This window comes from Harpia harpyja, chromosome Z (assembly GCF_026419915.1).
Source record: "Harpia harpyja isolate bHarHar1 chromosome Z, bHarHar1 primary haplotype, whole genome shotgun sequence".
NCBI lineage: Eukaryota > Metazoa > Chordata > Aves > Accipitriformes > Accipitridae > Harpia > Harpia harpyja.
The window spans coordinates 105,842,649-105,868,047 of record NC_068969.1 but is presented as its reverse complement, the minus strand read 5'-3'; the positions used below and the strand labels follow the sequence as shown (position 1 = coordinate 105,868,047).

Here is a 25,399-nt window from a genome sequence, read left to right as displayed (position 1 = left end):
AGTAACACCTTAATATCTACTGTTACCATGGGCTGCTCAGAGCAATTGGTTGGTGGATTAGAAGGCATTATCTTTTTTGTGATAATACCCTTTCTGCTCCTTTTGCCAAGGCTTTGGTGAAAGAGTTTATATTCCCACTCAGCTTATCATCAATATTTGAGTGAGTGCTTGAAGAAACAGGGTTGGTCTTAGAGTTGAGCTCCTGCTTCAAACACTCTGAAATCTCGGGCTGGATCAGCTATGTCCAGGCTTCGCTTTAATTCGAGGTCTTCTGTACAGCTTTATGAGTTTGGTTTATCAGACTGAAGCCGAGGCTTCAGGCATGATTCAGTAGCTGCTGTGTTGTTTCTGTCCTGATTTCCCTCTGCCTAAAAATGTTCAGCTATTGCTTTGTGCTATTGCTTGGGCAGTACTAAGTATTAGAGCTAAAAGTTGGGCAGTGGAGTTGTAGGATCAGCTCTCCCGTTCCCACAGCCTTCCAAGTGATTCACATCTCCTTGCTGCCCCAGTCTCCTGCGTGTAAAATGTTGGTAGCAGCACTTTCCTAGAAAAAGAGTATGAACATACTGGAATCCTGGGCTGGAAGGGACTGGAGGCAGACAGCTGGTTGTGGGCTGGGTTTGGTTTTCCCATAGATGTCTCAGTATTGTAGAGGTATGTGGAGCCCTGCCCAGCCCCGTGGGGAGCCTTGCCAGCACTAGCCCGATCTGGTACTTGTGACTTTTTATGGAGCTTGTGAAAGCCTCTGTTCTTGGGCAGTGAGGCATCAGCTGCTAGCATTAGGAAAGATTTGACCTTAATACAGGAAGGTGGAAATCAAGATAGTGATAAGGAAGAAGGAACCACCTTGCCCAGTATGATTTTTGCAAAAGTGGTTGCAGGTGGTCAGCTAGGGAGGCGGGGGAGCAGGGCAGGCAGGTTTCATATCCTAATAATTTTTTTTTCCAGGGGATATGCTAAGTCTATTATATTTATCTGTTCAGTAAGCTGAAATGGATCTCTGAAGTGCTTGTCCTGCCTCCCTGTGAACCCATGTGGACTTCTTCCATCCATAATACCTTTTGAGAACTGAGAAGCAGTAAACAGACTAGAGGAAGATAACTGGAATGTTGAAAGAGGAACTGCTGGTCTGAAGGGAAGTTGTTATTAGAGAGTAGCCTCAATATGGAAGCTATTCAATACGTCAAATAGTGCTCTGAGCATTAAAAAGTAAGATTTTACTAGTGATGTTTCCTAAAGACACAAAGCTAGGAAGCATCATCAGAGGCAGTTCAGGGTTATTCAGCAGGAAGAGCTTGGATGTCCTTAAGGAGTAATACAAATGGGAACTGGATAGTTCAAAATTGCATGGTTGTGTGCATGAGAAATGAGCAAAAAGTTCAGCTCCAGCTGGGAGCTCACTGGGGAAAGTGAAAGAGACGGGGGAAAACCCAGGGTCTACCAGTGATGTGCAGGATAACTATGAGCAGCTAGTATGATGCAGCTATGAAAAACATAAATGTCATCTAATGTTACACGTCGGACAAAATATTTGTAGCAGAGATGGGGAAATTTTAGTGTATTAAGGCGTGGTGAGACCTTGCTTGGAAGACTGTGTACATTTCCAGTCTCTCTCTGAAGGCTGTATGCAAACTGGGTCAGGTCCAGAGAAGGGATACTGGTATCAAAGAAATGAAGAGCCTGCCTAATGTGAAGTGATTAAAGAACTCAGATGATGTAACTTTAAACACAGACTGGATAAACGCTGACGTTAAAGTTCATTTTTGGAACATGAGTGAATAGGGGTGAGCTGTTCATGGATAAAGATAAGCTGGAAATTTAGAGGATGTAATTAAACATCAGAGGAATTTATTTGGGGAATTAATTCTGTTAGAAAACAGTTAGCAAAAAACAAGGAATGTCCAATTTTTTTTTTTTTTTTAAAACAGCAACAGCTTTCTCTTCTCAAGCCATTTTCTTCTATGGAGGAGTGACTCCTGCCTTGGGTTGCTAGCCCGGAAGACATCAGTACTGCTGCTCTGGGCAGTGGGCAGGGCTTGCTGGGGCAAGATCGTCATGGGGGGCTGGTGAATCCTGCTGTTGCAAACATGTCTGCAACTGGCATAACCCCACAGACTCTTGTGCCTCTGTCCTCAGATCCCCTCAGAAGGCAGGCTTAGTGGGGGGGGGTCAGTTAGTGAGCCCCTGGGGAAATGTGAGGACTGAGGGCAGGCATTGCCACTAAGCTAATGTGTGCTTTTCTCAATCTTTTTTGATTCTGACCCGTCATTCAAAAATTCCCATATTTGCTCCCACCAAACAGAAAAGTTGTCAAGCGCATGTTGGTAACGATCAGCCTGTATTGATCTCTGTGTTTGAGAGAGGGATGTTGATTGACCTTGAAAGGCAGAGTTGGCAGGGATGGCAAATGATTTTGGGTTTTCTTTCTCGGGATTTTTATAAAGTTTTCAGCACCTCCTGCTTTCCTGATGGCCTCTGTGTTCTGGTGCCCCCTGCTCCAGTCAAGCAGGACCATGCTCTTATTTCAGCTCTGACCGATGTCCCTCTCTCTGGCATTCCTGAAACGGTCTCAGCAGTGGTGGATGGGCTTGCCATGTCTTGAGGATTCAGATTTCTGTCTTGAGCAATCAGTGAGTGAGGTGGGGAGGCACTGAATGTCTCCCACCTTGCTCCTGAGTGGTCCAGCACGTGGGAAAGAGTGATGGTGTCCACCCCTCCTGTGGCCGTGCTACAGATGGGGTCATGATGAGCCAGAAGCTGTAGCCTAGGCATGTTCGTGTTGTTTCACCTGCAGAGAGCAAGGCACAGATTGTCCGCAAGACAGAAATATGTTTGGCTTTTTTCCGCCTAGATGATCTACTTGTGTCCTGGATGTTGTCAGCAAGCGCTCCAGGTACGCACATGGCTCGTGTCCAGTGTGAGTGCAGCATATGGGGCTCCCCTGCAGTGGTGAGCTCTGCTGCAGCCCGGCACTGGGAATAGGATGTGCCTCCTCACTGGAATTCACAGGTGGGAGAACGTCTTGTGCATTGAGTTCTCACACCCTTGGAGCAAGGGGGAAGGAGGCGACATGACAAAAGCCCTGCCTGACACCTGGGATGCCTGTGAGTAATGAGACTGACGTTGCTTGATAAGCAATTTTCTCCTGCCAAGCTGCACGCCGCAGTGCTGGGATGTGTGGGAAGCACCTGTCCCTACCTCTCCAGGCCAAGCAGGGCAGGCACCCCTGTTATTGTAGGGGCAGGCATGTTCTGGCACCTCCATCTCCCTCACCTTGCTTCTCTGAGGAGCACAGTCGCCGGCCTGCAGTATCCCTGCTCCCCTCCATGCATGAGACTGCGGAGTCAGCCATGCTTTGCTTCTTGCACCGACTCATCTTTGTGATCAAAGAGAAGTCATCTCCTAGAAGACAGTCCCCAAGAAAGAGCTTTCTTCTTCCTCATTAGTGCCTGTAATCTCTTACTACCTATGAAGCTTTGGGACAGCCCATCAGTTTTTAGTGCTGTTGCTGAGAGGGGCAGATCCTGGGAGGGAGATGCAGCAAAGGGGTGCTTGCTGCAGCAGTGCAAGGCCACATGAGCTTGGGGTGGGGAGAGCGGGGGGGACGTGACCTGGGGAGGAGGATACAAATATTTATGTTGGGAACAGATAATGTAAATAGGCGTGTTTCTCTGGGACCCCCTTGTCTGCTGTATTGCTCTGTCTAATTTTTAACAAAACGGCCCCCTGACTCCATCTGCTCTGGTGTGCGTGTCTGCTACACAAGCCAGGCATTGCTGTCAGTGAATTGGTTAATGCCAGTGTCCTGTGGCGGGGACAGGGATGTAGGCAAGCACTCAGCCTGCCAGCATTTATACCTCCTGGCGTCAGCGTTGGCAATGCTCGTGGAGGACTGGGGAGGGCACCGAAATAGTTTCCATTCTCCTCTCTGCTGTGGGAACCAGTCTCCTGGGTAACAAACGCTCCTTGTTCTGCACAGAGCTCCACAGCTGAGACTCTCTGTCTCCTTCCTCGCTGCTGCTCCCTGGCTGTCCCAGCTGAACAGGCCAGAGACGTCTGCTTGAGCCTGCCTTAATTAATGCTGACAATACAATGGGACTGGCCGTACGGGGGTCCAGGGGCTGCACACTAATGGGAGTACAGTAAATAGTCTCATTTACTGCAGCTCGGGTGGAGCAGAACCCAGCAGGACTAGCTTTCTGCTTGCTGTAATGTCCAGGCGTGGAGGAGGTACGTCCCTCTCTCCTGCATCCTCCCTGGGGCTTGTCCCTGCTGCTTGAACGGGACCAGGTGGTGGTGTGGGTCCTGAGCATCCGAGGAAAGGCAAGCAGTGGGCTGGGGAGCCTGAAGTACCACAGATGGGGCAGATGCATCGGCTTCTTCGCAAGGACCTGCGGAGCCTGAGGTTTGGGCTGGTCTGAGGGATCATGCCCAGTGTTTTGGAGGTGAGTAGCAGAGCCGTGTGGATGGCGGCTGCAGTGCATTGCGAATGGGCTGCACAGCCCACAGCCAGCCCAAGGCCCTTTCTCTTTTTTGGCTGGAAGGGTCTCTCTGCACCAGGGGAGCGAGTCCTGGACTCCTGACTCTGGAGCCCTTGGTGGGAGCCACCCACCAGCCACTGGGTTTAAGTCAGAAATCTGATTTGTATGTTACCTGAAGAGATACTTTAAAGGTTTCAAGTGGTCTGGGATCCAAGACAATTGCCAGCCACTTCCAGTAATGAGTCTAGTATTCTTCTGGCATAGCTTTTTATGTTGGCCTCTCCAGAGGCAGAAGCTTCTGCAAAGTGTTGTATTGTCTGAGCTCTTGTATTTGTTTTATTTGGTTGCTGCTTTGGGTGCGTCGTGGCATAGAGCGAAAAGTACTCAGGCATGTGACGGCTCTTCATTTCTTTGAATTGTGCGTCTGTGTGACATTTTTACCTCTTCTCTGACTTACCCACTCCCCATGGAGCCTTGGTTTAGGAGATGGGGTTTGGTTTGGGCTCCACTTTCTGAGCTCTGCTTAGCTCATCACAGGGCAAGGGCTGTAGGAGCGGGGCTAGCTGATAAAGTGCAGTAATGTGAGTGGTCCCTCTGGGATGCTTGTCTCAAGGCAGCTGCTTCAGCACTGGAAACATCTCCCCTGGCACAGCCTGGAGCACAACTGAGTCTCTGGGGTGTGTGGTTGTGCCCAGACTGTGGTAGAAAAACAAAAGTAGCCACATGGGTCCCTTGGCGAAGCTACCTGTGCCCTGTCAGGAACTGCACTGAATTGCCTATGGAGCAGGTTGCAGCTCAGCTGCCTCTGGTGAGAGAGGGTGATGGAAAAATCCTTTCACATGGCCCCAGGACAGCAAGAGAGCCTGGGCTTTTGCAGGTGGCGATCCCTTGTCTTTCAGGAAGGAGGGCCTGCCATGGATTGCTTTGCAGAGATGGTGGGATTTAGTCCAGGTTATGGGCAGCAATTTAATCACAAGCTGTAAGTTAATAGTTGCTGGGATCTTGATTTGAGATTCCCTGTGACAGCAGGGACTTCAGCCATCCTGTCCCTGCCAGGTGTGTTCGGCCCCAGGGGAAGTGCTGGTGGTTGCTTCTCGCTCTGGGGGTGGCTGCATTTCAGGGGTGCTGTGTAGATACTGTTGGTGAAGCTCTTTAGGACAAGGCACTACAGAAATATGAAAGAAGCTTCAAGAAGCTTCTTGTAGTCTTCCTGATGTCTCAGTAATAAGTCCTTCTGTCGTCCTCCTCCTGTGCGTTGCTTTGCAGACTAGCATTTTATCTCCAAGGGCTCTGGCTGCCATTGTCAATGGTAGGAGCACGGCACTCCAGTTCCTTTTGCTTTCCTTTGCAAAGGCAGGAGAAGAGATCAGGTAGCTTGCAACTACACAGCATCTGAAACCCAAGCTCATCACAGAAAAAGATGCTGCAGCTCTGTTTTGTGGCATGGGTTTTAGTCTTTTTATTTTTCCTCATGTTACCTTGCTCATTTCCCAGTTCCTGTAAGAATCAATCCTCCATCTTCCAGCTCGACTTATCTCCCCTCCTCTCCTTCTCCACTCCCTCCCATCCCCTGCCTTGTCTGAGGTCCCGCAGGGAGTGATTGCAAGCCGGAGCAGCGGTGCTGTGGGCATGCTTGCTCCTTCACACGCAGCAACGTCACAGCAGCAGCAGGAGCATTGGAGATGTGATTGCGCAGACCCTCTGCATTGCCAGGGATGCAGCTGTGAAAAAAAAAAAAAAAAAAAATTGACTCTGTGTTTCCCACAGCATCCTGGTGAGAGAGCACGGAGACCGCTGGAATCTGAGTGATCAGCAGTGCCGGAGCAGTGTGTGTGCAGTGAGAGGAGACAGGGAACAGAGGATCTGTGGAAAGGTGAGATGGAGAAATGATCGGGGTGGGCATTAGTCGTACTGATGGTTTTCAGGCTGTTCATTGTCCTGCAAAGTGGCCGGTTTGTTTTTGTAGAGATTGCCAGCTACCCGATGAAGCTTAAAAGATTTTAGGATTGCTTTGTCTCTTCAGAGGCTGCATTGCTTTGGAGCTGCTGTGATTATAATGGATGTAAGCGAGTGGAGGCTGGTGTTGCTGCGCAGAATGCGTGTTTGTCCGTCGTAGCTATGAAATAGCGGTTGTCATGTCCGGGACTGGTTGTGCAGAGGCGAGCCGTGCTTCACCCCGACAATGCCGCACAGCTCTCCATTGTGCCTGCCGTGACAGCCAAGCCCACACGGATTGTTTTGGTCCCGCCAGCTACCATGCTCTCTGTGCATCCCTGGTGGTGATGCTGCTGTGCAGCTCAAAAGCTGTTTTGACAGACAGCGCTTCCATGAAAAGCCAGAAACAAAGGACGCAGACAGAGGAAAGGCTGCTGTCAGTGCAGCTTTTGGCTTTTTTTCTTTTTTTTTTTTTTTTCCTAAATACTGGTAAATCAATTGCTCAAAAGGCATTAGGATAAAACATTATGGCAGGTAAAACCCTGCTCTTCTGCTAAGAGATACATGGGCTCTGTGCAGGAGGTAGTTCTTTGTGTTGCCCAGGGTGTGTCTGTGCTGGCTGTGTAAATGGATGCTTTCTCCCCACCTCTTTTCACAGATCAGATGAGAAAGGTTGTCTAAGAATGGAGGAATTACTACTTTTAATTACTGAAATGAGGGGTCCAGGCTGGGTACCAGTTACTAGAGCTTAATTACATGGTCTTGTTATAGCCAAATCCCTCTTTTCCCTCCCCGCCTTCCTTCTTCCCTCCCCCACGCTCTGCACAAATCCTTCCATCAAATTGCCTCTGCAAACACAAAGGGAGAAGGGCTTGAACAAAGAGAAGTGTATATGTAGGATAGGGGTGTAGATGCTGGAGAGACGATGTTCAGGATGACAGTCAGTGAGAACAATAAGGCAAACGTATAAAAGAATGAGATATCCGTATGTGTGGTACAGTGATGTGGCTGTAGGGGAATGTACAGACAGCAATGTAGTAGCCAAAGGGATAAGCAAATAGCAGGTGCAGTGTTTTGAGGTTGTGGAAGATGCTGAGCATGTGGGGTTGCAATTGCAGGTGTTTTAGGGGAATGTGGTGTTAATGGGAGTTACATTAGCACTGGCTGTTGAGGAACAGATCATACAGGGTTCAGACTGATGGGTGTCGTAAAGGTGTATGGAGTATGGGGGAAGTAAAGATCTGCTTTTTTTACCTCCAGTCACCTACAGCCTCATATGCCGGTGTTGCTGAAGAGCAAGCTTGGCAGATCTAACCTATTAACAAAAGCTTTCTGCAGTTTTCCAGTGACCCAAGAATAATTCAGATAAAGCATCTTTAGGCCTTTCAGGAGCAACAGGATGGTAGGAAAAATGTAGATAAAATGGTGAATGTTTGGCAGAGCTGTAGAGGAACCATGAAGCAGAAGAGGCAGGTGTGAGGGGCATTGCAGAGCTGGAGGAACAGGGGGTTGTCGGTCAGAGATCAGCGGTGGAGGGCACAGAGGAGGAAATTCAGGGCTGTCATTGTCAGGGAATGTAAATGTGTCATTTGTACTGTCATTCTCCAGCTTCTCACTGTGTTCCCTGGGATGGTCAGTGCTGTGTGCAGCCCCAAGGGGTTGGTGGAGGTGGGAGCGATCCTCAGCACAGCCTTTTCTGCAGCAGTTTTCTGAAGGAACCATTTTGCTCTGCAGGTTCTCAGTTGGTTGCTCCCCCTCTATCCCTATGGAGTGGCAAGGCTCTCTGGCCTTTACACCTGGTGGAGAAGGTAAACCCAGAGTTTCAGTGCAGCGTGCCAGGGGGAAAGGAGAGGGCTTCCAGCAAAACCACAGAGCAGAGTGCATTCTGCTCGCAGCTCTGTGACAATGTCCTGGAAGCACCATAGGGCTTCCTGAACTGCAGCTCCTTCTCATCCCTGTTGCCCTGGGACCTGGGAACTGTGTCTCCAGGTCTCTGTCCCATTCCGCCCGATGGTAGCGGGGAGCGGGATATGCTCCTGTAGGTGTGTACCAGACTGTGCTTGTGGCGCTGCTGCGGAACAGGCTCCTGCAGAAGCTTGGAGGGGTGGGGGGTAACAACAGCATGTGTGTGTTTGTAGGTACATTGTGGGCCAGAGGACAGGACATGCAACAGGACATACCTATGCAGGATACACATACTTGTACTGGGGTGTGGAAGAAAAATTGTGTATAGTTTGTCTGTACAATGCTTGCCTAAAGGAATAAAAAGAAGGTGATGCAGCCTTCTTCACTGTGTGGGATGGGAATGCTCCCCAGAACATACAGGCTGTGCCTAGCTAGTAGGTGCCACTCTTACAAGAGCATCTGTTAAGCAGTGAGAGTGCACAGATAATCTCTGCCTTGAGATGCTTAAAAGATGGGCAAGAGCTTCTGGCGACTGGAGCTGACCGAAATGCTTCACAGGAAGGAGATCTAATCACTGCTGTGTGTCTTCCTTGCTGCATTGATGCAGAACGCTGGAGATTAAGTGCAGCTGGATCTCTAGATCCAAGGGACTTGGACCTGCATTGCAGAAAGTGCAGGTGGCCCAGGAGAATATGCCGTGGACTTGGGAATGGCCTGCCCATGGCTCCATTACCACCTCTCAGGTGTCTGAGGCTGTGATAGCAAACAAAGAAAGAATTCTCTGTCCCAGAGATCTTCATTTTCTTCCAGTCTCAATGCCAGTCAAGATCTCACTCTGGTATTATTGCTGATAGCCAGACAGTAGCCCACCTTTTGCAACCCTGTTTTCTGCTTTGCCCCATTTTTAATTTATTTCCCAGTCTTATTATTCTTTTCCAATGTTTTCTGAAGCCTTATGTAGTACTAAGGGCAGGTTGATAGCTAACATGGGTCACTTTCCTTCCTCTTTCGGAACAGGTATAGACTTTATTATTTGCCAACCACACAGCATCCCCTCCTTTCTCTCTTTCCCCACAGGTGTTTTTATCAAAAACCCTGTTGCTAGCTGTGATCATGCAACTATTCCTGCATTGTTCTGGGATCAAGAATATCTTGTCCCTCTGACTTGAGTGCATTCATCTTCTTGAATTTGTTTCCACTTCAAAAGATCATTTCCTTTTCTGCACCCTCTTTCCTCTGTATTATCTAACCTGTCATTGCCACAGCTTCAGTATTCTTGCCAAAATGGCACCAAAAATGCTGGTTTACTTACCTCTAATACACTTCTTGGTGTGGTTATTTATTCAGGTTGGTCAGGAGCCCTGCTCTTACTAATTTCCTCACCTTGCTTGGTGATTCCTTTTTTTTTTTTTTTTTTTACTTACAGTGTACATTCAAAGTATTTTCTGCAGTACTTCACCAAGGTCTTTGTTCTTGTTGGCTTTATAACTGTTTTCCTTGATACACCAGAGATCTGCTCTTTAAAAATTAAAAAGGTTTCATTACAGAGCTGTTTGCTTTTTACCCTTCTGTTTAATATAAGCTGGGTCAGCTTGAGATATTCAGTCCAAAGCCACTTCTATATTATAGATGCTGGGTGATAACTCATCTCAGTAGGCACAGTTCTGATGGTTAAACCCAAGAAAAGCAAACTGAAAGTGAGACATGCGGAGATCTGTGCAGGTGGTTGAGCGGCAGAGGATCAGAGGTGGAGGTGCCTCCTCGTCAGCTGTGGAATCGCGGGACAGTACTGTACAAGAAGATTTTGTCCCCGTGTTTGTGGAAGCCATTGAAATCCGACTGGTAGTGGGAAAGCTCACTTGTCTTCTACCTTGCTGCTTTGTGGGAAGAGTTCTGATGTGGATAAAGTGCTTCTGGCAGTTCAGTCTTTAAGTCCAAAAGAGCCAGAAGTTCACCCCATTCCAGAGCTATGTGAAAGGCAGCAGGATAAGGCTTGAAGGAGCTGAGAGAGCTCAGCTGGCAGGGGGTGAAATCCATAGCAATGATCAATGACAGATGTGTTGGTAACTAGCCTTAGCAGGGATTTGTCATGTTATCTGCTGAGCAGGTTCCCTGCATGCCCTAGCACTCATCTGAAAGTTGGTTACTCTCCAAAGGGAAAGAAATGGGCTGTCAAAATGGCTCTAGTCCCTGATTCTGCTCCAGTTTTCTCTCTTGATGAGAATTATTTTAATGTTCATTTACTGAAGGAAGTGGGTCAAAGCAGGGACGTACCAATTAAGATGAGTGCAAAAGCAGGCTCATCCACAAACTCTTCCTGTCCCCACTGCAGTTGTGTTGCAGCCTCAGGGTCACGTAGACAATGTTTTTTTCTATCCATCAGACACATGCAACTGTTTCTTACTGGGCAAGGCTGCTAGTGGTTGTATCAGCAGTTAGGAGTGAAAAAAAAAAAAAAAAGACTGCAGTTGCTAACTGTTGTAAATGTGAGGGAGACAGAGGGCAGAGCTGTAATGTAGGTGAGTGGCTGTAATGTAGGTGATGGCAACTTCTGGCTCAGGCTCACCCTCTGAGTTTAAACTCTTGGGACAGAGAGCATGTGTTGGTCTTTGTGCAGTGGTGAGGGTGTGGGGCTGGCAGTACCTTTGAGTAATAAATAATAAATATTTGAGTGATGGCAGCAATGCTTTGTACTGACATTTGGCAAGTAATGGGAAACTTGACACTACCACCAAACTGTCTGTCTCTCTGCTCCAGCATAAGATGCTCTCTGGAAGTAGAGAGCAAGTGTCACTGCCCTGTTGTTGTGCTTTTTGGGCAAGTGGCACAGACATCTCAGAGTGATGAGAGCTAGCAGTTCCTTCTGACAAGAGGGGATTTTCTCCTCTGGGAGTTACAGGGAAAAAAAATTGCAGCCTGTAGGGAAGACCTTGGCAAACATACAGCAGATTTTCACCTGACACTTCCTTTTGACCCACTGTTAACCTCAGACTAGACAGTGCTCTGTTCTTGGGAAGGGTGGGACACATGGACAAGGGATGGGTACTGGACTCAGAGAGTCTTCCTTCCCCTTGGTTCCAAGATGTGCAAGAGACTCACCTGAGCGTCTGTGGCTCTGGCAAACACTTAGGAGCTCTCCTGCATACCAGTGCCAGAAAAAAAACCTGCATGCAGTTGCAGGAAAATGAGTTTCTCATGAGAACTCAAGTTGTGATGTGAGATTTGAGCTGATGAGCTGCTTAACAGTGATGCAGTCAACCCTGGGGAAAATCTGTGGTCCTGAGTGTTGGCTACCACAGACTCAGTTCAGCAACAGTTAGATAATCTCTGTCAGCTCCTTCTGACCCTCAGGGAATGGGCTTTTTGGGTGTTACTCTTCAATGGAGCAGGGAGTCCTTGCTCCTTACATAGTTAGACTAATCTCATCAGCTTAACTCCAGAACTGCACCTTATTCTTTGTAAACTGGCACCAGCTGCCATCACTTCTGGAAGGGTGTGAGCTAAATGCTTTCAGTGGGAAGGCTCTTCTCTGTTCCGCTCTGCCTGCATTGGTGCAGGACCAACTGCATGCTTACTTAGCCTCCTTTTGCCTGGTAGGTCCAATTGACCTGAATTGTTTAGCAGGCCACCTTCTTTTGGTCCTTCTCTGGGGTTCCGGTGGTGAAGAGCAGGAACGTGTGCCTCATGCTGCACTGTCATGTGTCTTCGGTGTAAGCTCAGATAGCATGGCTGTCCTCACAGATGTCCTTCTCAGCAGGGAGAATGACCTGTCTGGACCATTGTGCTAGTGCAATTTTCTGTTCTTTGTAGTGAGGCTAGTTCCAGTGTCTGCTTGCATGACATTTTTCCCTGTAGTCCCACCTTCAGACCTTTTCCAGTAACTCAGGTGGCAGATTTATAAGCCCACATATGAGAAGATCCAGTGGGAGGTATAAATAATTCATATCTCTGGTCCCAAAATGTTGTTGGCCCACACAGCATATCATCCTTGGCCTTGCCTAATTCATTCTAATGATCGATACCCAGAGTGACACATCTGCCCTTTGGGGGTTTGGGGTTTGGCTTACTCTGCTTGACCTCTCCTTCACCACTTGTTAGTATGTGAGTTGTGGCTTCTAAGGGATTTCTTGCCTGAATGTGGCTTATCGCGGGCAGTGATTGTAGCTTGACCCTTCAGAAGAACAGCAAGAGGATTTCAGCGTGCATCTGTGCTTAGCCATTTTCTACTGGCAACAAGCTGTTCTCTCTTGTCCGCAGTCAGTGGCACCTAACCTAACGTACTGCTGAGATTCATCCTCCAGCTCCAGGTCATAGTGCTTGAAATGACCATTGAGGAGAGCATCTTCCTTACCACATGTCTCCTCCTGCCTTCAGCTCCATGTCATATGCCTCATTTTCATTTCTGGAGGCACTTGCTATTTATAATTCCTGTATTTATAAAGCACTCTGAAGGTGGTGACTACTTCTTATTCAGTAAGCCTGACAGCCTTTTTGTTCCCATGTGCTTCCCTTCCTTGTTTCCTCTTAGACTGGCTGTTTTTGAGGGAGGACTGGGTCAGCGGAGAGGTGAGGCTGCATGGAGCACAGGGAGACCTCAGACATCCCTAGAGATCTCTAGACCCTACTGCAGCAGGGCTAGCCAGTTCATGGCACAATAACAGAGGAGGAGAGGAGGAACTGCCAGAAACAGGTCTGTCGCAGCGCTAACAAGCAACGGCATGAGGGTGGTTAATGCACAAAGGTGGCAATGCTCTAGTCACATGTCATTCAGTTTATGTTTGGCCATATCTTGTTGACACAATGCTAGTAGTTGTTGATCGATTGGGGTTTCTAATACCTCTGCTTCTGTTGGTGACTTTGCACAAGCTTCAGAGACCCCAAAGAGTGTCTCCATCTCCGTGAGCCTGACCTTTTCCAGGGTGTGTGCTGCTGACATGATTTGGTACTGCAGGGTGGAGAAACACCCCAAACTGAAGCAATGTGTTTGTATTTGTCCTGGAGGCACTGAGGGGTGGTTCCCCTGTGTACCAGAGCATGTTCAACAGCCAGTATTTTGGTCTAATGCCTTGTTGTCTGCTTTCCCCTTGGCACAACTTGAGGTTGAAAAGGAAAACCACAACAACATCTTGGCCTGCCCATCAAAATGGAAGGGTAATCTTTTTTCATGGAAGCAAGCCACCAGACCTACTGATTTAATGAGGCAAATTCACCAGGGAAGATATCCTTCAGCCCGGACCTTAGTCAGATATTGAGGACCCTCTTATCTCTTGGGGGACCACAAAGAGAATTTGCATGGGGATGTGGGAAACCTCTACCCACAAGCCTACACCAAGAATTTGTGGAATTTGAGGGAGCAAACCCGCCAAACCCATACTCCACAGACAGGGAAAAGAAACTCCTTTCCTCAGAGAACAGATATGTAAGAAAAATTCCCTGGTTTCTTCTAGGCTAGTCTTGTTGTAAACCTTGATTTTTTGGGTTTGATGCTAAGTTATGTAAATGTGTGTAACAGAAGATAGTCAGAAAAGTACACTTTGTCAGGTTCCAAATCATTAAACTGATTAAATTGATTCCAACTCATTAAAAAAATGTCATTAAACTGCAAAAAGTACCTGGATGCCACCCTGGTCATAATGGGCTTTATTTGGTGAGTGTCTACATATGAATGTTAAGGTACTGTCATGGTTTAACCCCAGCCAGCAACTAAGCACCACGCCGCCACTCACTCACTCCCCCCCCTCCCAGTGGGATGGGGGAGAGAAATGGGGAAAAAAAGCAAAACTCCTGGGTTGAAATAAAGACAGTTTAATAGGACAGAAAGGAAGAAAATAATAATAATAATAGAATTGGAATATACAGAACAAGTGATGCACAATGCAATTGCTCACCACTCGCCGACCGATGCCCAGTTAGTTCCCGAGCAGCGATCCCCCCCAGGCCAACTCCCCCCAGTTCATATACTGGGCATGACATCACATGGTATGGAATACTCCTTTGGCTAGTTTTGGTCAGCTGTCCTGGCTGTGTCCCCTCCCAGCTTCTTGTGACCCTCCAGTCTTCTTGCTGGCTGGGCGTGAGAAACTGAAAAATCCTTGCCTTAGTGTAAACACTACTTAGCAACAGCTGAAAACGTCGGTGTGTTATCAACATTATTCTCATACTAAATCAAAAATAAAACACTATACTAGCTACTAGAAAGAAAATTAATTCTATCCCAGCCAAAACCAGGACAGGTGCATAAGAAATGGAGTGGTAAATTATGGTACAGAGTCTTCTAATGTTGATACAGAAAGCAGGAACATCCCCCTGTTGATTGGGAAACTGTGTGCAATTAGTCACCCCAGCTCAGAACCATGACTGCAGAGTTGGAGGGAACTGAGAAACTGCCCAGGAAACTGTACAAAGTCCTGGAAAACTCTCGTAAGTGGAGAGACTGAAGAAATGGGTATTATTTGTGTTAAATGGGAAACTGTAGGGTTAGTGACACGAAATAATGAACAGCCTAGAGAAAGATGATAATGATTTATGAGGTGTCCTGCTTGTAACGTGGAAGTATTCCAGGAAATGAAGCAGGATTATTTGAAACTGGTAATAGGAATAATTTTCACATACTGTGATTAATTAGTCCACAAATCTTGCTGTCAAACTTCAAAGCCCAGCAATATTCCCAAACGGCTTGGCATTTGTGTGAATAAGACTACTCAGTGTATTTATAGTACATGTTCAGAAGTTGCAGAGTTTTGAAAACTCCTGGTTGAGTTGAGGCCCATCTTGGTGCAAGGGCTTAGGAGAGGCAAATTCTTCCTCACCACTTGTTGCAGGTACTTGTTCTTTCCTCCGACGCGTCTGGTACAGAAAGGACACAACAGCTTCAAGAAGGGAGGTGTCCTAATGTGAGCATGTCCTAGCTGGGAAGATCTGGGAGCCTACAGTCTTAAGGTGTCTCCTAAGCCCTCTCAAACACCCTTGAAGTGATTAAAAGCAGAGTGGTCATCCCTCCAGTAGACTTGGTGTGTCCCCTGGGACTCTGACCTGCTCTTCCAGTACAGAGCCAAGGATCATCCCTGTTTGCCCTCCTTTTTTCTCCTAGCGAATAGGTCTATGCATCCTCTGCAGCCCAGCAAGACTTTCCTCAGCAGAAGACCTTGGTTAATCCAGGGTTATCAGATTTAGTTAGTTAGACCCTTAATGCTCTGTTGAGCCCAGTCATTGCAAGCCTAATTAGCACATGAGCTGTCTTGTGGAGCGATATCCTAAAATAAACTGTCCCGAATAGAGCTTTACAAGCTGAGTTTGGTTTGGGTTGCCAGCGCCTGCAAGGGATAAGTTTCTCCTCTCAGAATAAAAGTATGTGTAATCATTAGGAGAGCCTGGTCTGCTTCATAAGTATTTTATTAAGGTTCTGGCTTGCCTTTTGTTGCGTGGAAAATACTCTGTTATGTAAATTGATGCTGCGGTTTCATCCAGATCCTCTTGAGTTCTGCCTTGCTGCCAACCATGTGAACATACATCAGGAGGACACTTGGAGAGAGGTTGGCGACCGGACCGGGGATCCGGGAATACTCTTGTATGTGAGCGGAATGAAAAGCTTGGGACTGCTCAGAGGGGTGGCAAATGTAGTAGAAAATATGATACTCTCCCTGCCCTAGCCCAAGGACAAGCAATGAAGTTAAATGCCCATATGTTAAAAAGGACTGACAGATAACTACTACTATGGTGTGTAATTTGGTGTGGAACTCACTGGTTCAGGAAGTTACAAGCCCTAAAAGTTGCAAGAATTCAGAAAAAAAGGGGACACTACAAGGGATGTCAAGAATATATAGCACTATGATTGTATAGGCTCCTAACTTTCTATGGGAGGGTCATGAAACCCATTTCTAGATGTAAACTGTTCTCATATGGAGGAGGCTGCCTGTGGCCTGGGGGGCAAATGGAGCAGTCAAGTCACTCATTTGCTTACTTTGGGGTTATTACACATCATGCAGAGCATCTGAACTCTGCTGGCAAAGATGGAGCATGGGGCTTTACCCATCTGATTCAGTCCACAAATGTCTGTGTTCCTGTGCTGAAATCAAAACTTCCCTGTAACAGTTGATCTATGAAGACTAAGTATGTTCATCTTTCCATTGCATCTTTCTCCTCCCTCATATTTCTGAGCTGGTGGCAACAGTTGCCCTTGATTTTTGTCTTTCTTGAGAAAAGCGTTCTTAATAGACTTGTTTTGGCAAGGGAGGTCATGTCAAGACCTTCTGTGTAGTGCAGAGGGCCATTTCTAATCTTGCACAGTCTCACTATGGTCCAAGGATTTGTTCCCAGATCCCCTTGTCCCATCATCCTGGGAATCATTCTGCCCTTTTTTTTTTCCCACCCTGAATTCTGCTGAAGTGAGATTCAGACAGCATTTGGACATGATTTCAGAGGACCTGTTTGTTCACAGACCTAGCCAAAAAAGGGTCAAGAAGTGCACAGTCTTAACAGTGATCAGGCAAATTCCCTTTTCAAAACTGTGTGCTCCCGGATCCTTTCCTCCAGCTATCTTCAAGGGATTACAAAATCCAGCCTGTGGTCTAAAAGCAGTTAGATCTATCAACAGCAGAAGTGTATGTGGTCCTGATGTCCTTCAGAGGCCAGGATAAATTTGGTGCATTAGTCTCACCAGATGCTGCCTTTATTGGGCTGATACTCAGCCTTTTGGCTTTGTAGCATGCCATCATCCCCTAATCAGGGTGCTGCCAGCCTCCAGACCATTAAATTGCTCATTGCATATTCCTGCCTTGGAGAGACAGAAAATTTTTTCCTGTGTATCCAGTTATTGCTTCTGGTCTTGGCAGAACTACCTAGAGCTAGGAAAGGTTAAAATTCCTGCAGTCTTAGCAGGAGTCAGCTATTGGACATAGCTGCTGTTTGAAAAACCATTTAGATATGCACTGTGAAGAGGAACATCTAAAAAAACAGGCTGCTGCTGGGATGTTTTCTGTTTGTGCTTGATTTTGGAGCTCCTGATCTGCTTGCACGCAGTGTGTATTAAATTCCATGTAGGATTGCATCATTTACAAATAATACAGCTCTGCAGATGCAGGCATCCTGGCTCTCTGGCAGAATCGATGCCCGTCACAGCTAGGAAATGCCATACGTGCATTGCTTCTCCTATTCACTGGGACATGGCTACCCAGTCCTGGTAGCAAACCATTGCACCACTGCTGCGTTCAAGTCTGAAAATAATTCTGCTGGGGCTTTTTGACATCTCTAGGTGCTTTATTTATGGTAGCTTGTGGGGTGATACTTCATTTATTTCAAGAACTTGGCCCTGCTGTGGTTTTACTTCACTCTCCCATAGCTACCTATGCTGGCTGTTCTGCTTTTGCTGTGTTGCTACATGAGATACATCTATAATCTTCCATCCCAGAAATGTTTGTTTTTCACTTGATAGTGAGTGATTCCTATATATGTGGAGCTCTGGGCTGAAGAGACAATAAACATGATTTTACAGCCTTTTTGAGTGAGTTATTTTAAGACTGAGTTCCTTATTTCTTGGGCTTTCTCCAGTGGTCACTGATGCATTTGCTGTGCAGGGAGGGTTCAGGATTGTTTTGCTGCTGTGATTCCTGCAACGCATGGTCTGGACAGAAATGCAATGCCAGTTTTAATCTGGATAGAGAGGAAGCAATAGTGAAGATAGGCAGCCATGGAGTGGCTGGAGTCTGTATGGGTCTGCTGACCTGTACTGCAGTGAGATCTGACTCACTGTGAAGACACACCTTTGCTTTTAGAGCTTAGCTCATCTCTTCTCCCCAAGTCATGAAGTTGATAGGGGATCTAGGACTATTGAGGTGGAGCTGTCCTCCTGTGCTTTTTCTTTGTGCAGATGAAACTTGCTTCTGAAATTATCCTCCCATAAGCCTTGGATAAGCAGGGCCTCTCCTTTGCTATGGTCTGGGCAACACCAAGTTGTCTGAAGCCAGGTACCAGTAAATGTTAGGGAGGAAAGTCCTGAGGGCCTAGTGGAAGTGATTTGTGACCTCTCATTGAGAGGTCTTTCCAAAGTATAGTAATTCTAGGGATGCTGCAGATCCCCAGCAACTTCTGAAATCTCCAGTGCTCTTGAGAATATCTCCATCCATATGAAGCATCCGTGCCCTCTCCACCCCTTGGTGTTACCTCGGGAGCCTTGGCCCCTGCAGTGCACACCTGAGCAAGAACAGCTGCTCATTCACCATTGCCTGTAGCCATATAACAGACTTTGTGAGCAGCTTTGCCACCTTGTATGCCTGCAGCACAGGTCAGTGAGCCAGCTTTGATTCACAAAGGTGTGCTGAGTTTGATGCCCAGCTCCCTCAGCAGGACACTTTCCTGTGGCTGTTGTGGTGGGGAGTTCTGAGCTCACAGTTCCAGGGCATAGAAGTTCATGGGAAAACCTTCAGTCCACACTGCTTCTGGCTTTGACTCTGGTTCACCCACAGCTGCTGGCTGTGGTTTTGTTACTACTCAACTGCAGCCTCTGCTTCCTAGGTCTGTAAAAGGAGCACGTTCATGAGGCAGCCAGCTGACAGGCCTGCTTTGCAGCTAAGCCCTGGCCAAAGCTGTGCAGTTAAGGAGTTAAGCTTGGCATCTTCAGCTACTGATTCTGCCCAGCAGTTTCATTTGCTTATAGGATTTTTTTTCTTTCTGTGTGGGTTCTTGAGTGCTCTGGGAACCCTGCAGCAGCCAGGCTCCAGCACCCAGGCAGATCCATGTTTCAGAAAAGAATTGTGTAATTTCTGCTCTCATAAGATCTTCAGTTTGCTTTCAGAGTGCTCAGGCAGAAGGGTGCTATAAAAGCATAGCCCCTTCTCCTGCTGCTGCTGCTACTAGAGTGTCTGTGATAAGAAAGGATTTACTGTGTCTGCAGTTCAATTCAGCAGCAATGTCAGTGTGATATTAACAGCTAGAAACATCAGTCTTTTTCTCCTCTGTGGATTTGCATATAGTAATTAGGAGCATATGTGGTGGGGGCTGGGGCAGAGGATGGCCAGTGGGGAGAAGGAGGAGCAGGTTCCAGCCCAGATCACCTCGGTGGATGGTGGATGCTTGTGAGTCACAGCCTGTAAGTGGCTCCTGCCGAGTGCCACATGCCAGATGATGAGTCACGGAGCAAGAGAGCACAGAAATGGGAGAAACTCGTTCGGTCACTGTCTGGCTCCTGTGCTAGCCAGTATAGATCTGTTGCTTGAGCTATTTCTGATGTCTTGTGTAACTCAAAATGCCCAAAGCAGCTGGGGCTTCTTTTCCTCTGACTGGGAGGCAGTACCTGGCTCATGCTAGTTGTGTTATTGGCAGGAATACACATACTACCTATTGCTTATTTTTGTCTCATGCACCCCCTCATCTCTGCTGGCGAGCCCCTTATCCCTGACCTGTGCAGCTCCTTGGTGCCATGTGCACAGGGGCTGTGATTGATCGTCATGTGCTGCAGTTTCCATTCTGAACACATCATAATCCTATATAGTTCTGGGATGTAATGATACATTAATCATGAGCTTAGTCAGGCTGTCCTGGAAACCACTGGAAAAAGCCCTGGCCCAGGCAGCACCTCATTGTGGAAAGAAAAGGGAAGTGGTCTTTTCAGGAATCACTGTTTGCTCAGCACCACAAAAGGAACCAGCCTGAGCTGAGGCAGAAATTTAGGAAGCATTTAGTCTTTCTATCTTCCTGCACCCACCTTTAAACACTGAGTGCTGGAATATTCACCCTGGGACCAGGCAGACCACCCTCAGTACGCTCCCTGTTCCCTGAGGCAGGGAAGGAGAGCTGAGGTTTAAGATGAGTCAAACTACTAGTATTTCCTTTTACACCTTTTCTTTCATTAAATGTGCTGGATGATTTACTAAAGCATTTAACGAAGGTGTGAATTTGGCAGAGATGTATTAGCTGGTGAGAAATAAACAGATGTCCAAACAAATACTACTAGCTAGTCCCACCCTACAGCTTACAGGTTTCCTCATCTCCACCCTCTTCTTACTCACCCCGATGGTTCAGACCCATCCCCAGGCCACTCATCCCGTGCCCCTCACCCCGTCCTCTTCACTGATCCTTCTCCCTGAATGCTCTCCAGCTTCCTGGAATTTTATTGTTAAGGTTTTTTTTAAAACCATTCAGTACTTTCTGGCAGCTTTTGGAGTGGCAAGGCTGGGGCAGGGACAAACTGCATTACTGGGGTCCTGGAAACCAGTGCTGGAACCAGTGAGCCCTGAGATCCCCCACACTGTCTGGAGTGGCTTTCAGTTTGGATTCATCTCCCAGCCCTTTTGACAGGAGGTAGACTTACAGGGACTAAACTGAATATATTCCCCCGCCCGTGGAGCAAAGAGGAGACGTCTGTATTGTGCCTCTGTCTGCAAGCTCACACAAACCGTTGCTTTTTGCAGCATTTCTGCTTGCGCTTGTTTTGTAGAGCTGTGTGGTTTCTTCAGGCATGTTAATGCAAATGCTCTGTAGGAGTCAGGGATTCACACGGAACAACCCTCAAAGAACAAGCAGCTCCAATACAAAAGGATTTTTGCTGGTTCATCTGTGAAACTGAATGCCCAGCTTTTAACCCTGTTTTTCCATCTTTCACCCTTGAGTGACGTGATGGATCTTGTTCTGTCTGAGGAAGATGATGATGACAGTGAAACCATAGCCATTCGGAAAGAGGCAGCAAGAACCCTCACCGTTAAAGGTTGCCATTGGGCATTCAATTTCATAGATGAAGTGACTGAGATTTGTAGAAACAGTAATCTTTTCAGAAAAGCCAGCCTCCAAAAAGCCAGCATTGCCTCCAGCTGACAGTTCTGATGATCTTGCTCCTGCGTCTTCATCCTCTGTCCTGTATGTGCAATCTTTTTCTATTTAAATCACATTTATTTCTTAAATCTCTGCATGCCTCCCCTGCTATTGCATTACATTTTATGAGGAAACTTGTGTTGCTGTGTGTTGACCCCCATCGCCCCATGTGTGCAGCTGACAGTGCTGAGCAGAGCTCAGGGTATTAAGCAATCAGTGATGGAACTCCAAAAGCCTGGCCGGAGTGGTAACAGACAGCAGGGTATGCCTGGAGGTATGTGACCACCACACCTAAGGCATCAGCACTGGGAGGCAAGGCTGGTGTTTGCACCAGCCCCCTCTAATAGAAGCAGAGCCTTGCAGCCCAGTTTGGAGCCAGCTCTGATGGCTTCTGCCTCTTCTCAGCAGTATTGCAGAGGCAGGAGGTTGTACTCCAGAAGCCATGGAGCTGCACTGACCACCCTTAAATTAGCACAACGTCCTCAGTCTTTGAGGCTACGACAGAGGAGGGGTTTGGGGGCCTCTATGTAGTGTTCAGCAAGGACTTACACGGCATGAAGTGGAGAGCCTGAAGGGCTCAGCTCTGCAAGGTGCGGCATGCCCCTGTTACCTGCAGCATGCTGCCTCCTTTCTGAAGCACAGACACGGCTTGGTAGGTGGCTCTCAGATCAGTTGCTGAACCATCCTTTGTTGCTCTGCACTTATCTCCTACTTACCTAGAGCTTTGCTGCAGCTAAGGAGTTTTTGTCATGTATATATATATACATGGGGGTACAAGCGTTCTTGAGCAATTCCACACCACACCATAGGTGTCTCACAAAAAGTGATCCTTCTCTGCTCTGTATTATCTTGATTGGAATGAAGCACCCACAGGTAATGAAATGTCTGGCCCTCGCCTTCTCCAGGTAACCCTTAGCACCTCAAGAAAGAGCTGACTGAATAAACAACCCATATCTCCCATGTAGCAGCAGATGGTGTCAGTATAGAGAAGGCAAAAAATTTTGACATTTGCAAATAAAATGGCTGTTGTACTGATGCATCTAGAGTCATGGTTCTCCCTGTGTGCCTCCTTGCCTTGCACTGCCATGGCATGCTTTTCTGGGCAGGGATCGTTCCTGGATGCTATGTTTGCTGTTGTATGTGTAGGATTGAGCAGGATTCAGCACACTGTGGGCTTGTGCTGTTGCAAATGATAAGAATGAATTGATTTGGCAAAAAGTGTTCAGGTGCAGACTGCCTATCCACATCTGGCAACTTCCCCTTGCAAAGGGGTGTGAGGGCTTTACAGAGAGCTGATCAAAGCCAGCAGAATCTTGCTTGCTGGATTTTATGCCCCAGTATCCATTCCAGCCTACCAGACCCTGAATAGGAAGGGGGAGGATCCTTCTATAGTCTTCCAGAATCTGGGAGGCAGAGTCAAGGGATAACACAGCCATGGGGGATGCTCTGGTGTTGGGAACTGAATAATCCCTGCACTGGCAGTGCCATTGCCTAACTTCCCTGCATCCCTAAGACAGGAGGAGCCCAGGAGAGATGTCCCAAGGGAGAGAGGAGGGGTAGCTAGGGCACAAAAAAGTCATGCATATCCCTAGGGAAGCTGTCAGAATGGCTCCTGTCAGGAGCTAGCTGTGTGCCACCTGTGATATTGGACCTCAGAGCCTTGTGCTAGGAGCAGGCTGTGGGTGCAGGCAGAGTGGGCATCCGTCTGCTGCAGCTTCTTTGACAGCCAGTAAATCACAGTCCACCTGGGGAGCCTGTGCTGCCACTGAAACCAAATAGCTGGGCAGAGTTGCATGTCGCAGCCAGAGCTCCAGAGAGACAGCTGGGAAATGGCTGTGTGTCAGCTCTCATGACGTTTTGTTGTCAAATGTCAAAGTGTGCCTGTGTGTCCTGGTTTTGGCTGGGAACTGACTGGGCATTGGTCAGCGAGTGCTGAGCAATTGCACTGTGCATCACTTCTTTTGTATATTTCAATCCTTTTATTTATTATTTTTATTTTATTATTGTTATTATTAGCTTTATTATTTTCTTCCTTTCTGTCCTATTAAACTGTTCTTATCTCAGCCCACAAGTTTTACTTTGGTTTTTTCCCAATTCTCTCCCCATCCCACCGGGTGAAGGGGAAGTGAGCAAGCAGCTGCGTGGTGCTTAGTTGCTGGCTGGGGTTAAACCACGATGCTGTGCAAGCCTTGTCCTTCCACAGCAGTTTCTGCAGCAACATGAAGTATGCATTGCTCAGCAGGGCTTGTCAGCAGATTGGTGCTGGTGCTGGGAACTGGCTCCAAGCAGCCATTTCCCAGAGGCAGTGGAGACCCGGTGCTTCAGCAGTGAAGTGTGCTGTCATCACGGTCTATATCCTCAAAATGATGCTTTTCAAGTGGTTGCATTGTGGCAACACTCAAAATATAGCAAAGCCTTATGAAGAGATGTGATCTAAGCATTACAATCAGCTACAAAGGCAGTAATAAGGGCAGGGTAGGCCTGCATGAGCAGATAAGCACTGGGGGACTAGTTTTTTTCCCATAATGCTGGAGGGGTGGGGGGAGACAGGGTAAACAGGGGCCCCTGCTGCTACATCTGCCATGATCAATGATGCACAAGGTCCAAAATGGGGCACAAACACTGTTGCAGCTGTTGAACACCACTTCCAGCGCGTGTGTGTGCTAGGCACAGAGTCAGGAGCTGCTGTTAACCATGGTGGTTCTTGAGCAATGTGATCTTGGGAATCCCTGATGTAAAAGATCTCCCCCCAGGAACTGGAGTGAGGACAGAGTCATTCCTTTCAGCCTTTGTGGCAGCAGCTGTGGGAAAGGAGCCAGAAGCTTGTAAGACAGAGGAGTCACTGAAAGGGAAGTGAAGGGAGGTAGAGGGCTTAGGGAGGCTATAGGTGAGGGAGAGTTTAGGGCTGCAAAACAGTCCAGCTGGATATGGTCTAAGTGGTCCAGGTGACCTCTCTACTTCAGAGCCTAATCCTGGGTGAAACATCCCAGCAGAAGCAGAAATGAGGGTGAGTGTGCCCCTCATGTTGGTCTCGTGATGATCTCTGGTAGAGTCTACCAGAAGGCTTGTGTGTTCACTAACAGTGGTGTTAGCATTAACTTTTACATCATTGGGTGTTTACTGTAAAGGCTAGGTCCATTTCCATCTTTGTATTTTTTTTCCTGCCAGCAGCATCCTGTGTCTGTGAGAAGCACTATTAAGCGTGGGAGGAAAGTACTTCTTTTGATGATTTTTTTTTAGCATCTTTAATTGCTATTCTTATGCCATGAAGCTGAAAGAACTGAAGTTCCTGATGTTTCTGTGGAGCTGTCTCATTGCTTACACTGTTGTTCTAACTTCACTTATCCCACATTTCTCAATTTCCCTCCTGGCCTCGCATGTGCCTTTGCAGCTCTGCTCCAAATCCATTATCATCCCGTTGTCACAAATGTTGGGGTAAGGTAGGTGAAGACAGATCCTGTGAATGCCACTTTCTGGAGTCTGAAGGTCAGTGGTGGCAGCCTACCCGGGGTCCTGGAGCCCAGAGCAGGATCATAGTATGTGGTGTCAGGCTGCTGTGAGCACTGAGGATGCCTGGATGAGATATGGGATGTGGATTGCTGACCAAGGGTGTTTGGGCCAGGATTGTCAGAACAAGTGGTGTATCTGTGAGAGCACTAGGTCATTTTTCAATCCCTCAGGATCATCCTGGATCACTGTTGTCTTTTGTGGTTTCTCTCTCTCCTTGCTGCCTTAGCTGCGTTCCCATGCACTTCTCTGCATTGGCTTCTCTGACATGTAGAAGGGAAGACAAGAGGGAAACGCATTCCAGACTGTCCTGGAGGCACTTGCAGGCTGGACGTCCGGGTTAGATGGGGAAGGAGGAATGAATATGTGCTCTGTTCTCCCATATGAAATGCTGGTGAATATCTTCCTCTAGCTTTATGAGAACCTGCTGTTTACCGAACTCTGAGGGAGTGGGGCTCCTAGTGCCCTGCCTGTACGGCTCCTGGGACTGTGGGCTGTGGTAGTTGTACTGTTGTGAAGTGCAGCAGGTCATAAGCAAGTAAGTGCCACAGATAATGTGGCAGAATGTCAGAGAAGTGTGAACCAGGCACCCCAGACCACAAGAGGAACCAGTTTGAGCTGAGGCTTAACAATCAGCAAAAGGTCAGCAGAAGGCAGTGTGCAGTATGGGACCTATTTAACCATCACCACTGGTTCCTCATGGCCCTACTGAAGTCATCTGCTCCTTTTCACATGAGAGGCCCTTGTGTGCATAAGTAGTTGCATACTTT

The 25,399-nt window shown here is 47.5% G+C and overlaps 1 protein-coding gene across 8 annotated transcripts in view; it reads left to right on the top strand.

Moving 5' to 3' along the window:
- The window catches only part of RUSC2 (RUN and SH3 domain containing 2), a 55,894-nt gene that overhangs the window by 11,716 nt on the left and 18,779 nt on the right, over positions 1–25,399 (top strand). For 3 of the 8 annotated variants that reach the window (XM_052777357.1, XM_052777350.1, XM_052777356.1), the window contains exon 2: positions 6,249–6,354. The exons of 2 other annotated variants lie outside the window; for them this stretch is intronic. The gene's annotated coding sequence lies outside the window, so the exon portion shown is untranslated. Of the gene's footprint in view, positions 1–3,873; positions 4,446–6,248; positions 6,355–24,858; positions 24,969–25,399 lie in introns of those variants that run through there. 3 more of the 8 variants (XM_052777352.1, XM_052777353.1, XM_052777354.1) reach the window with 3 other exon arrangements.